Source organism: Silurus meridionalis, chromosome 13, assembly GCF_014805685.1.
Source record: "Silurus meridionalis isolate SWU-2019-XX chromosome 13, ASM1480568v1, whole genome shotgun sequence".
Lineage (NCBI taxonomy): Eukaryota > Metazoa > Chordata > Actinopteri > Siluriformes > Siluridae > Silurus > Silurus meridionalis.
Genome location: NC_060896.1, coordinates 12,428,863 through 12,443,888, shown reverse-complemented (window position 1 = coordinate 12,443,888; position 15,026 = coordinate 12,428,863). Strand labels below are relative to the sequence as shown.

Below are 15,026 nucleotides of genomic sequence, written 5' to 3'. Positions count from 1 at the left end.
GCAATTCTGACCCTTTGTCTTTTTTTTTTTGCAGAATTAGGCTGCATCTGTAATAATACAGTAAACAAATTAGTAAGAATTACAGCACATTGTGGTTGGTGTGAAGTCTTGATTACTTAGTGATTGCTATAACATCATGGCCTGATTCTTCTGATACATGGGCAATGATGATTTTTTTTAATGACTAGTTAAAATAGTTGTATTTCACTTTGGGGAATTTTCACAGTACAGTTTATTCTTTCTAATCAATTTTATTTTAAGAGCAGTAAACCATTGTGTTGTAGAACATAAAGGAACCTCTTTCTATCAGTTCAATCAAAAGTGATGACACACAGGAGATGGCTATTGTAAAGTTGAAACGGATATTTCCTTAAAGAAAGAATCACTAGATTAAATATCAAGGTTACGGTTTGAATGTGTTTATGTGGAGTCTGCACCAAACAAGTTATTGTTATTACAACAGGATCATTCCTTTCGTTTGGATTCATTTAAACGAACATTTAAACGTATAAAATCCTGTGATTTTGCCTTGCAGCTGAATTACTATCAGAGCTGCAGAATCGAGAATTCAGCATCATCGTGGTTATGTTGAGAAGTGGACGCTTAGTGGTTAAGGCATTGTTCTTTGGATCATAAGGTCATGAGTTCAAATACCAGACTCACCAAGCTCTGACTACTGGACCCAGGAGGCTCTTAACCCTTTGCTGCTCATTTGTATGAATAAGAGAAGTGTAAGTTGCTCTGGATAGTAACATTTGCCATATAATGTAAATGTATATATTAACAATTAGTCTGTAATCAAATATTTGCAGCGTATGCAGTCCTTTCTGTTTAGAAATGAGTTTATTAGAGGGACAGCGCGTGTAGGACGTTTTGGAGACAAGGTGAGGGAGGCGAGATTGAGATGGTTTGCAGAGGAGGGACATGGGGTATAGGAGTAGGAGAATGCTGAGGATGGAGCTACCAGGAAGGAGGAAAAGAGGAAGACCAAGGAGGTGGTTTATGGATGTGGTAAAAGAAAACATGCAGGTAGTTTGGTTGAAAGAGGCAGATTTAGAGGACAGGGGGTATGGAGACAGATGATTCGCTGTGGCGGCCCCTAATGGGGAAAGACGAAAAAATAATAAGAAGAAGCAGTCCTTTCTGTAATTATCTTTTTTATTATAGTTTGTCAATACTTTTACTTAATATTGTCCAACGTATGTAGATTACTCACACTATTCTGGCCTTTTGGTCAAGGCTAATGTGTAAAGCTCTAGTGTGATTCCACAATATATATTTTCTTAATAATCATAAATTATCCACTAGGTGTAACAGCCGACAGCAGCACTGGCAAACGGTGCACTTTCCAGATGTAAAAGAAAACAGCAAATTGCTATTAAATAAGATTGTAAGGCTTAAAGTATGGGTTGTTTTTCCCCTATGTAATAACGCTGTGTTGTATGTCCTAAATGATTAATTTTTCATAATACAGAGTATTTAATAGCTCGAAACACTAGTAAGTAATAAAACACTTGGGGGTTTGATTTAATTTAATTTTTTTTTCCATATTAATTTAATTTTGGGGCATGTGAGTGAGTGTGTGCTGTTACAAAAGCACACCCTTCCTCTGTGACTGTACACTGCATGTGTGTGTGTGTGTGTGTGTGTGTGTGTGTGTGTGTGGCAGACAAATGGAAATGAGCTGCAAAAATACAGTTTGGAAAGAAAGACTTGACAGACAGGTGTGTGTGTGTGTTTAACAGTGAAGTTGCATGTTCATAATGCTTTATAGTTTCTTCTACTTCTGTGTCTAATGTAGAGGGAAAAAAGTTCTCTACTAGTCGAACACATGAAATATTTTGTGTGCTGGAAGTACTTTGCTTGTTCTGTGATTGTTCGTGCCTAATGGGAGAGTTTGGCGGTTGCGCTGCCATTAGAGAAGGGGCCACGGCGCTCCCGCTGCTCAGGGGTTCGGCCAGGGGAGGGAGGAGAGGAGAGGCTTGAAAGCCGCTGCACGTCCATATTTGAAGCCATTTCCATGTTTCAGTTCTCTTGCGTTATTAAAAAGTAGAGGTGGGGTGGCGTTTGAAGTCAGGATGGGGCTGTACTTTTAGGCCCGGTCCCTCTGCAATCCTTTTTTCTGCTGCCGAGGCCGAGCAGCTAGCAGCCACCATTGATCTGCTGCTCCTGCCATGCCTGCCCTCCACCACACTCCGCAGGAGAGTCCGATTATGTCGCGCTGCGCATGCCTGCGTGTGCTGCCGTTTGTATTTATGGGTTACATTCATGTATGTGCATACGTGAAGGTCCGTGTGTGCTCTTGTGCCTTCGGGTTTTATGCCGTTTCTCTTCTGTGTGTGTGTGTGTGTGTGTGTGTGTGTGTGTGTGTGTGAAGGTCAGCTCAGTTTCTCCTTCCCAGAGAACAGTCCCTGGGGCGATGCCAGAAGTTCCCAACAAAAGTTTTTTTAATTTCTGTTGGGCAGTCACAGTGGACAGCCATCCCCCTTTGGGCCAGCGGGAGAGCTCCCTGCGTGGGCTGGGGCCTTGCTGGCGGAGGGGGAGGGCCAGAATGGGATCTGGCAATGTTTGTACGGCCCGGTGGGGGTTTGGGTTCTGTGTGTGTGTGTGTGTGTGTGTGTGTGTGTGTGTGCGTGTGTGTGATAGAGACTAGTGCAAAGGCAACCCCAGGAGCCAATGGATTGGAGAAGTTTTCCACAGAGGCCCCGTCCTCGCCCTCTTTTGCCCCATGCTTTGGCGGATGTGGGCCGTAATTACTGGACCCCCTGGCCTCTCTCTTTCTCGCAGCCCCAGCCTTTGATCTGTTTCATGTTGAGCACATTTTTTCCCCCTGCTCATTCTACCTTTGTCTCGTCCTCTGGTTCTTTTCTCAGCCGCTCCTTTCTTTCCTGGATGACCCCCACCAACACCACCTCTTCTTTGAACACAGACACTGTGCTTTTTTTAATGCACAAAAAGACTGTACTTTTTTCCACCCCCTCTATTCTCATTTAGTATAAAAGTTTTGAAGAAGTTAGCTCCTTTTGTTGACAGACATGTTCAACTTTATACTGATTTATTTATTTTTTGGTCTTTTTTTTTCGTGCTATGGCCTTGACCTTGAAAAGTGGCTCGCTTCTTTGTCGCCGCTCTGACAACATGTGCGAGACTGAAGGGGAAGCGCACAAAGCTAATGGCCGGCCACTCCTCAGGTTGTGCTGTTATTTAAGATTGCTACGTGAGTTTCAAAAGTCCTTCTCGTTTGAACAGCAAAAGAAAGGACAGGGGGAAAGAATCGGCGCTTGTGTGCGTTTGCGTAGCCGAGCGTCTCGGGGAGAGCCTAGGTGTTTGTGAGAAAATAATAACGCAATTATGAAAACAGACCAAAGTGAGTAAGCGACCCCCACCTGTTGTCGGTGGCGCTGCGTGTTGTTTAGCGCGCGTCCTGCGGGGCATTGATCCGTAGCCTCCCGCATGTGTGGGGGATTGGGGCCGCTTTTTGTTTGTGAGGTAATGGCATTGTTAGCATAATGCTCTGTTGATTTGCTATTCACAGTGGTTTGATACAGCTATTCTTTTGGGCTAATTGCCACACCACATAGCGCTCGCCGCTGTCGAATGCTCACATCTGATGGCGCTATCAGGGCATGGATGTGATTAGCTTTTGTTAACAGCGACCTGGTGGCATTTTGTGGCTGAAAAAAAATAAATAAATAAAAAAAATACTGATTTAAAAGAAATCCATGTCTGTGACCCTATTCAGTTTTAATCCGCGGCATGTCCAGTTTGTTAGAAGTGGGTATAGGATATATATATATATATATATATATATATATATATATATATATATATATATATATATATATATATATATATTGCTGCCGCAAAATCTGATTACATAATTACAGTATTTTATCCCCTCTACAGTTCATTCTGGTGAGGTTTGAGGAAAAAATTTCCACCATACTACAATGCTATATAAAATACAGCAGAATAAAAAAACTATTAGAGATGTGATCTGATGTAAGAATTGGGAAGAGCATTGGGATGGTAAGGGTAGCAGCTGCCCAATAGCTGAATTGCAAGACTGGGAAGTGACTGAGTGAGACACACACACACACACACACACACACACACACACACACCCACCCATACACTGTGCTTTATTAATAATAGTCATCAATAACAGACTTTTTCAATAGCAGAGTGAGATTAAGACAGGAACGAAAGAACAGTGTTGAGGTGAATCTCGTTCCATGTCCTTGAACCTCAGCTAGGCGCTGTGGTGTCCCCCTGGGGAGTGCACAGTTTAATACCCCAGTAATTATCCTCTCTTTTTGAAATCCTACCATCCAGGTGTCTCCTTCACCCCATACTGTGTGTGTATCTTGTGTATAGTGCACATATTCAGTATTTTGTCTTCTATGTGTGTATTTGTCTTCACTCTTGTGAATGTGTGATGTGTTTATGTGAATGTTAGTGTGTGTGTCTCTCTCTCATGTATATGTGGTTAAGCTTGCCATCAGTGCTTGTGCATGTATGTGTGTGTGTGTGGGTGTGTCTGTGTGTGTGTGTGTGTGTGTGTGTGTGTGTGTGTGTGTGTGTGTGTGTGTCTGTGTGTGTCACTAATGGCAGGTCCAGGTGTTCCTCACAGCTCTAGACTCCCATGAGATGGCAGGGGGCTCCCAGGGGTGGCAGTCCGGGCAGAAGCTTCATGCCTTTGTCTGCTGATGTCGGTCCTCTCCAGGGGCTCTATGGCTCCTTTGGGAAATGGTTGCAAGCCCCTAATTCTTACTTCTAACCTCCATTACCTCATACCTGCCTGATTTGTTTTTCAGACTGTCTGTGTGACTTGTGACTTACTTACACTGACAAGAGAACAAGAAAGAAAAAAGATGTAGTTCATCCAATCTTGCTGTAGGAGGCGTCCCAGATGGGACTTATCTCAGGCAGATCTGTAAATGCACTCTTAATTTAATATCTATAAATCACATCAGCACGCATGAGCATGTGTGTTTGCTTTAAGCATGGTCCACTTCACTCTTGTATGTTACTGTAAACTGTACCTGAGTCAGGATTTTAAAAGAAAGTGCTTTTTGAGGGTTCGACATGGACTAAGCGTTTAAGTGAGTAAAATGAGATGTTTATCATACCTTTATATTAGTGATGGGAAGATCGGGTCATTTTAGTGTCTTGGTTCTTTAAAGCTCGTTCATTAATATGAACAAATCTTTTTTTTAGTCATTTAGTTAATTTCATTCCTTTAATATACTTCATAGCGTATATGGGAGTCACGTGACAAAAAGATGAAGGACAAGAGGACTCGTTAGATGAATATTTAATTGTTCTTACCTGTGTAATGCAGTGTATATTGGAGTCACGTGATAAAAGAACTAACGATTCAGACTAGAAGAATCGAAAGGTAAACTACTCAATTCTGTTTCCTGTACATAACCTATGGAGATTTTGTGTTTGCTTATGCGCGTCCAGTAAAAAAATGAATGAATCATTCTTCAAAGCTACTTATTCTTCCGAGTCACATTAAGGACTAAAATTTAACGAATCATTCTTGAATGACCCACCACTACTTTATATGTGGCAGCCTGAATCAACATGATCAACTTATTATAAATCAGTAGAGTTCATATTCGTGACAAGTCTTGTTGTGATTGCATTAGTATTCACCTCCAAAGTGCACGATGAGTCTTCAATATTACTAGGAAAGCACAAATTTGCAATTAAACTAGTGTATATTTCAAATCTGTCGCCACTTCATAGTTATTTCTTCACATATCCTTTTTACGGCGAGCTATAAAACACCGGTTGTAATTTCATTTAACATTTAACTAAATGGGCCATGTTATACAATTGACTGGCTATTAACGTGGCCTTTACAAGCCTTTGTGTTATAGCATCTTTGTGTGGAATCACACCACACACACACACACACACACACACACAAAACACTTGAGTCAGTATGACACATTCTCTATTAGCTTCCCCTGTAGTGTGGCAGCCTGCAGGCACACCGACTATTTTTAACAATGAGGTTTGGCTGATTGAGTTCAGAAAAATGAGAGATGGTCAGAGACAAGCGTGGCCGTCTAGCAAGGGAGCCAAGACACAGACCACACATGCACATACACACACTTCACACCACAAATACAGCAGTGTCTATTGGGAGTTGTCTCTGTTTTAACAAAAAAAATTTATAATGATTTTGCTACTTAACTAGTCCAGTTGTGCACCCACCCCCGGGTTTTATGCTGCTTTGTTTCTAATGGACATGTAATATTTTCAGGTAAGCTGTTGTTAGTCTTTTTGTTTCTTGTATATTTTTTTGCATCATTAAAGTGTTTTGGTTTTTATTTCGTTTTTGTAAATTCATGTGATCCTGAATTTTTCAAAGGCTGATTTAAAGGGAGCGCTCCAGTATTGTTCCACCTAATGCACTATTACCACAGCAAAAAACATCCATATGTTTCTCAGTATGCAGAAAAGAAACAGAAAACATGCTGAACAGAAACACACTTGTAATCGACGTGTATGGGCAGGCTATTCAAATGTTAATGAGACATTTATTGGACACATTTATAAGTGTAATCTGGTTGTTTTATAATAAATTCACAATTTCGAGGTGGGTCAGTTGTTTCAGAGAGTACACTAGCATTTCAGAAGGGAAGAAGTTGCAGTTATGAGATAAGAACCAAGTGTTTCAGAGTGTACCTGATGCTATTAATGGCTATATCCAGTTTATAAGATAACAGCCTGAATAGGTGGTTCTACTAGGAGCACAGCCTCTGAAACCTTTTCCATACTATTTATGAATCTATATGGAACATTGTTTAACAATTTCAAAGTCTTTGAGAAGATATTCTTAAATTTTTTTGCCTCCTAACTCCTAACATAACTTTTAGGAGTAATGGTTGCAGTTTTTAATTGACTTGGGCAGTTGTAAAATAACAATAAAAATCTCAAAATTGTATTTAAAATATATTTGACAAACTCAAAGCCTTTTCACTTATTTTAAGTGAGTTTCAGAGCAGTCAAACAAGGGACACGGTTATTGTTAACATACTATTGAACTTCTGTACAGGTGAAGGTTGGAAAATGCGGAAAATCTTTCTTGAACAAACCTCACATGCAGTAATCATATGAGTAGATTACATATGAACAGTAATATTTGTGATGTTAATTAAAAGATGTACTACATGGACAAAAGTTTCTGGACACCTGAACATTAGATTCACAAGTGCTTTTTGAACATTCACTTCCACATTCTGTCCCCAATTCAATTCAGTTCAATTCAATTCAATTCAATTCAATAAATAAGTCCAGACAGAAAGTACAGAAATAAATTGATTATGAATATAAATGTTAGCATAATAATTTAGTTATATTTATCCCTATTGAACAAGCCAGAGGTGACACATTATCCGTTGCAATCTGGGAAGATTTTACAGTTGAGATTTGTGCACATTCAGCTACAAGGGTTTTAGTAAAAATCAGGTACTGATGTACCAAACAACGGTGTTCAATAGGTAGGAGGTCAGAGCTCTATATAGCAGGCTACTCAAGATCTTCTACTCAAATTTACTTCAACAATATCTTTTTTGCACGGGTGCATTGTCGTGCTGGCACATGTGTGGGTCTTCTAAATTTGAGTCTATCTATGATTCTATGTCCAAAGACATCCTATACAATTGCGCACATCCAAAAAGTTTGGGGAACGAGCCGCATATGGATGAGAATGTCTGGTGTCCGATAATTTGTCATACATATAATGTATCTGCCAGTTTGCATATCAAAGTGTTTTCATGTTACCCATCCCATATCTGACATTTGTGATTTGGTGTGAATGCTATGGTTACAGTAGTAGCTTTGCATTTCGTTGTTTATGTGTGTGCTAGGAGCAGGCATGTAGGGAGTTTTAATAGAGGGAGCAGGTGAGCCTTAACCTGATGCATTACAGCTTCTTTTTGATCAAAGAGAGCCAAGTGTCAGATCAGATTGTGTGATCTCGGCCAAGAGTCTTTGCTCCAGAGCAAGCGCACATCAGAGAGACTAGTGTACATTACTCTGAGACTGCACTAAGACATGTTCTGTGCTGCATTTTCGCTCATTTCAGGGACATGCTCTCAGGCTAAGAGAGGTGAGGGTGGGGGTAAGTGAGGTTGCTCTTGCCCTGATTTCCTGCAAAGCTGGTACACAGCTGTTTCCCATTGACTCCGAGAGAAAACTTGCACAGACACTCGCATGAGAGCTAGAGAGACAGAGGCTCTCCATGAGAGAGATTCATCAAAGGAATATAAGATAAGGGCAAACAAAAGACGGTGGACAGTTTGTGTCAAAAGGATGGAGGGAGGGGGGAAACAAGAGAGATGGAGTACAGAAAAATGGGAAACAGCATGATGGAGTGAGTGAAGGAGATGCTGAGAAAGATGTGCAGTAGAAAGCGGGAGCAGATGCCAGATGTCTTGGCCTGCTGACGCCGGAGCAGCGGAGAGACTTGTTTTGGTACACTTCACATGTAATTAATGTGCAGCTGTTTAACGGTGCAGGCTCCCGCCGCTAACACACACCGTGCTGCATTGGAGTCAAACGCCTCTTAACCACTGCCAGTGCCCCTGTCGTCACGCAACCTCACCTACTCTCTTCTCTGTCCTTTAGACAGTCACTGTTAACTTGTTCTACATCTGTATATCACTAATGCTGCTTTCATGGGAGAGAATCAGGTCTTCAGGGACGTGCAGGCATTCTATAAAAAAAGTTTTTTGTGCATATGAGAAATCAACTTCCTGCTAATGTATAGATTCAAACTTATTTAAGATGTACTGATTCTCAGTACAGGGATGCTCCTGGTTTAGTCCTGTTTCGTGTTTGCGAATTTGTAATGAGTAGTTCTGTGCATTTAGTCAAGAGTCAAAAAGCTTTTATTGTCTTCAACCATGTATAGCCGACGCAGTACACAGTGAAAGGAAACAACGTTGCTCCAGAAACCTGTTGCTACATAGAACTACACAGATTGAAGTGCCTTGCTCATGCTAATGTTAATTTTTGTATTCTTTCTAAAAAAATGTGCTTAGGACAGTGAAGAAAAATGTGAGAGAGTGTTTAGCAACAAACGCAGTAGAAAGAAAAAAAAATGGCCTACTACTGAATAAGTAAAGATATAATAAATTCTGAGACTTTAATATTGAATTGAAAATTGTTTCCAACATGAGGAAATGTTTCTACTCACATATTTCCAATGGCACTTAAATGCAGAATGTGTCCTCATGCAGCAATAACTAATCAGGAAACGGTACTAAGGGACTTAGCGTCATCCCATACTGTGTCCTCATTCTGAGTGCACCCAGCTGGGAGGGGGGTCTGTAAAGGGGAGCTGGGGGGTTGTGGGGCCGAATTTATGTTGGCCCTATGTCTCCAGCTTCAGGCCTCCAGCCCCCTGCCCTTCACCTTCTGCCCTGGGAATGAAGCCGGCTGCCTGGACACTTTTGGGCGCCAACTGCTCCATATGGGCTGTGGGCAGCGTGTGTGTGTGTGTGTGCGTGTGTGTGTGTGTGTGTGTGTGTGTGTGTGTGTGCGTGTGTTTGTGTCCTCCAGGACTCAGGCCCCTGACAGACCGTCTGTTCTGTGTGGGTCAGAGAGTGTGTCTGTAGCTGAATATCCTCCTCAGTTCTGAACCTTAACTAATTTCCTGTAAATTTGTATGTTTTCACTTTGGGTCCTCTGGGAAAAGCTGAGTCCACTGGACCTCCTGACTGGAGAGTGAGTCAGCTTCATCATGCAGGGATCATCACTGGACAGTAGTGTGTGTATTAGCGCTGCTCCACCGAACAGCACGGCTCAGCACAGCTCGGCAACAGATTAGAAGCCAGGGTTATCCGTATCCCGAACGAGTATGTGTCCTTCATCACATAATTATGCCTGTTAAACTAGCAGGAGTTTCGCTGTAGATTATTGCATGGTAATTTGATATTACTTGAAATTAAAAGAAGTATTGAAATATTGTGAATAAAACTAGCAGTCTTTATTGGATAAATTTTTCTCAAGTGAACTGCTAACACAAGGCTAGGTTGCTTTTATGAATGCAGCTAAACATAGGTTTACCATACTTTACAATTTAGTGAACATTCAGCCCAAGCATACAACTAAGCATTATAATACTTAACAAAAATGCAGAGATTGATTAAAAAAATCCGAAAGCTCTAGATGTTCCTCAGCTCTTGTTAAAACACAAGTTTGTAAGTGCAAAAGGTTACGCATTTAGCCTTGTTATGTTCTATGTAGGGCACAGAGAGGAAGAATGTGAAGCCATTTGAGATTTGCCTAGAAACTGGAGAATGGCAAAATCCAACTGTGACATGGTGAAACAATTCCAGCCAGAGACATTTCTAAATTTGATTCTGTTCAAATGTGTTCGATGATATGTGATATAGCAAGCTTAACTCATATATACCCTATAAGAAGCATAACCAAAATCTGCATGGGTAGTTGAGTACAGCATGGCCTGCATGACAGTGGAAATGGCAGCAATGTGGAAGATTATAGGTAATTTAAGAAATGCACTATATATATATATATATATATATATATATATATATATATATATATATATATATATATATATATATATATATTTAGTGTGTGTGAGTGTGCCGATTGCAGACTGTCTCCATTGAGAAGCGAAGGGGCACAGAACAGCATGATTGTGTCAGCATGGTGTTACAAGGGGACTAAAAGACTAAAGGAATATGTAGAACAGCACGGAGGAACTAAAATAGAGTGCATGAGTTTTTAAGTATGTGTGTGTGTGTGTGTGTGTGTGTGTGTGTGTGTTTCCAGTTTTTCAGTATATGAGAACAGGTGTTTGGTCTCAGAGAACGCTCTCAAAGGACCGTTGACCATGCGGCCAGCTCCTGTGTGATGCGCCCTCCTGACTCTCTCTCTGGGTCTCTTTCCTTTTTCTTTTTCACAGTGTCTCTCTGACTTTCAGACCAGTTTTGTCCTCTGTCATGTTTGTTTGTGACTGTTCTTTTGCCTAGAGAGAAAGGGAGCACGATAGAAAGCAAGGAAAGAAGGAGTGAAAGAGTGAAATCTGCCTAAGGAGAAAGTTGAGAGACAGTCAGTATATAGTGGTGTGGTAACAATCCAATGGGGTAGCAGAGGTTAAAAGATAAAGCACCTATTGGGCTGAGAGAAAAATGAGAGAGAGGGAGAGAGAAAAGAGCCTCTTGAAAGTTGCTTTCCCCTGGCCGTTGCTCCAGGCTTGTCTGACTGGCATGCTGGGAGACCATGTGGGAGCTTGGGGTGGAAGTTGTTTTTCTGCCCCCTACAGTGCAGCTCTCCAGCCCGGGGCAGTGGGCAGAGGGCCAGGGGGAAGGGGGCTAAGAGCCGAGCAGAGGCCTGCTGGGAAAGGTGGAGGTCTGGGCAGGGGGCCAGGCTCAAAGGTGGGGGTGAGGAGGGGCACTAAGGAATGTGACTAGGTGAAAGGAAGTAAATGAAGAGATGCAGATATTGAGTTTCCTGTTCAAATAAAAGCCTGTGGTGTCTTTGGAGCACATAGTAGTATGGTACAAATATGTATAAATATATTTTAATGTTGTCTTGTCTGTGACCAGCAAATTTAATCTGCTCATTTAAATATCATTGGGTTCTCCAATGGCTTTGGTTTTAAATAGCATTATATTATTATTAGTATATTAGTAATAATATACTTGTTGTACACAGAATTTGTAAAGGAGATGTGTGGAGGAGGCTGCTTTTCTCTTAATTGAATACAAATCATAATGAACAGACCAACCAGTCTGGTATGATGCAGTACGGGTTCTGCAGACTGGTTCTTATGTCGGGTGAAACAGAGGGGATCGCTGCCTTACTTTTAATTTCTTGATCTTTCTCACTTTCTTTCACATTTCCTTCTTCCTCACTTCTGATATTGAAGACAAAACAGACATCAGACTGGGCACATCTTCATTATAGCTTTTTCACCATGTTTCCAGCTCCGCATGCCAGCACATCGGCCAGCCCATTAGCTAGTCCCACGTGGTCATCTCTGGCCTGGGCTGATGGCGGCATGGGGGTGTGCGCAAGGAGGGGGCGGTGCTCTCAAAACCTCCATTATTGGACAGCCACCAATCAGGTGCTGCTGGTGGCTTCTTCCGTTATCATGTCCCCCAATTACTGGCTCCGGCTCAAAGCAGGGTGGCGATCCTACCTCTGGACATCAGAGTGTGCATCTGCTAGCCGTGTGTCCCTCCCAGCCTTTTTTTTATTTGCTCCACCCTTTTGTCCTACACCCCTTCTCTTCACCTGGGACAAGCCAGTCAGGCGAATACCAGCACCACTGGAAATGACACCAAGCCAGCTAGATTATTCAGTAATGAGTCACAACATGAAAGACGGTTTGCAGACAGCTAGATGGAACAAAAGACAAGGACTGACAGAGAGAGAGAGACAGAGGGAGGGGAAAGAAAGAAACAGAGAATGAGAGACAGAGACCTTAAAGGCTGCGAAAAGGAAGGGGATTGAGAGAGGGAGCGGTGGAGGAGATTGAGGTTTAGGTCTTTTTCTTGGCTTTGGCTGTTTCGCTCCCCTTGCACTTTCTGTTTCTTTTCGAATTCAACTTTTTATTGAAATTTCTTACCCTGTTTAGTGCTCCTGCCAAGTCCCCCGGCGGATGGATGACAAAAGCCCTCTAAAAGCCATGTGATCTTCCATTTTCCGACAGCCACACTTCTGAGGATTAAGGCTATTTAATGACTATAATCTCCCTCTTTCTCAAAAGTGATTTTTCACATTCTCCCGCAGTCAGAGGGATTGCATTAGCATTAATAGATTTATAATTCACCAGAATGACCACATGTGCCAGGAGTCTGTTCCCCCGTCCTCCTCAGTCTCTATTATTCCTTCCTCGTCTTGTTTCTTTCGCTCTTTTGCTTTCTTTTCTCTAGCTCTGTGCTTGAGCAAGTGTTCCTTTGTATCTCCTGCCCCATGGTAACGTGTATCTGTGACACAGCAGGAAGGCTTACCTGCCAGTCAGTTATGAACCCCCTTCTCACCCCTCCACTTGCTTTCCTTCACTTCCACAGTGTCCAGATCAGAGACTGTTCTGTCAGGGGCCACAGGCTTATTGTGTAGCTAAAGAATTCACCACAGTTAAGTCCCTTATGGGCTTTTATTCTGTTTTTTTTTTTTTATTGGGGTGCCAAGGCACTCTCTCTCCTATGTCACTGTGGTTTTAGGTTGGTTTGGGATGGCTCTCAAATTGACATGGACACCAAAGCTTATAGGGCAGGGGACCATAGTGACTGAAGAAGAAGGCACAAGGGGGTGCCTACAGTGTAATCTGAGAGCATGACAAAAGCTATAAGAGAAGAGCTGGAGCACAAGTCAAAAATCTATGCTGCAGCTTTTTTTATTTATTTTACTTCTCTATCACTGGTATATTCCAGATTTCATAAACGATTTTTGCATTCTTTTTCTTTTCTACCTGCCCTTTGTTATTATATAGTACAGTATATTGATTTTTATAATGGTGAATGTGTCTCATTGCTGTAGTCTGTCACAAATATCTCCATTTCTTAAATTTATAATTCATGAGTTTACAAATTTTCACCCTTAAATCCCCATGGAAATATATTTGTTCTGCACAGCACCTACATTTTAAAGTGGATCAATTCATCACATGAATTTATTTTCCACAAATTCTGCTGCGCTCACCTTTGTGTGTATGGGGAGAGACAGAGGAAGTGAAATCCTTCTATTGCCATATGGAGTTACAATTATTCGCAGTTTGTACAATACAAGCTGATGAGCAGCACATTTCTTTGTATAGTTTTGCTTATTTTCATTTCAAAGCTTGGGCAAAACTTGCAACATTGTTTTAGCGGTCTTTGGGGTATTAGTGAACTCACGGGGGGTGGAGTGGAATGAGGTTTTACCGTTTTTTTCAGTGAGGAGACATGCAAATATTTAATTACCGACACTTTCAAAATAACAACCCACATGTTTGCGAATTTTTTTGCTTTGGCATTGACAAAAAAATTATAGTTCTTAACACACTTCAAAAACAGAACCTAAAGAAAATCTTCAAAATGTTAAAAACAGAATTATACTGTATGAGGTATGTTAACCTTTATGCTCAGGCATGATATATATTTCATTAAAACTACTAGTTTACGATTTGATAAATATGAACTTTGTTTTGGAAAAGATCTACTGTAGGATATTTTGTACCTTGCTCTGTTAAAAAAACAGCAAATATTTCGTTATTTCGTATGTGTTCATTTTATTCTGTCTTTCAGCAGACGTGCTACATAATTAATGTGGATACTCACATGCTCTTAAGTGTTGTTGATGGAATAAGACTTGTGACAGTGAATGAATATTAAATATGTCGAACTCAACCGCTACACACTACTGCCATTTTTGACGCTGTCCCAGCGTGTATGGCTGTGTCCAGTGCTTAAATGCAATGCCAGCTCATCTCTGAATTGTGAAATGCCAGAGGTTTTTAGCAGCACATTAAGAGTGCACATTTTGAGAGCATGAGAAACAAACAGGCTGTGATTAAAAATTCTGTGTCTTTGCCACAGTAGGACTCTGCACAAGCATCATCCCTGCTCACTAAAGTCATGAGCTCTGTCCTTCGCTTTTCCTTTAAAGGTTGCTCGTTAAAATGCTAATAGACATTGTTCTCTTTAAATTTCACAAAAGTATGCGGAATATGTGCTTTGTAAGCATTCAAACAACATAATTTAACTGCAGAATGATGCATATGCTGGTCATCAAGGCCCTTTACCAGCAACCTGCTCAGTTGTATAAAATGGGGTAAATGTTCCGATGTTTTTTTGTACCGTTTAAAATTCTGTGTGAGAAGGTTTAGCCCAACAAAAATTGAAAGCTGAATCAGACAAGCTTTTTGCAAATGGAGTATAAGAAATACGAAATAGATTTCTTTCCTTATTTCCCTATACCACAGGGATTTGATTTATTTACGTATTTACTCCTGTATAGATAGTGTTTTTATTTTTTTCTCATAA

At 41.1% G+C, this 15,026-nt stretch overlaps 1 protein-coding gene across 4 annotated transcripts in view; it reads left to right on the top strand.

Annotated features, from left to right (window-relative positions):
• znf423 (zinc finger protein 423) overlaps positions 1 to 15,026 on the top strand; it is a 151,242-nt gene that overhangs the window by 61,917 nt on the left and 74,299 nt on the right. The window lies entirely within an intron of this gene.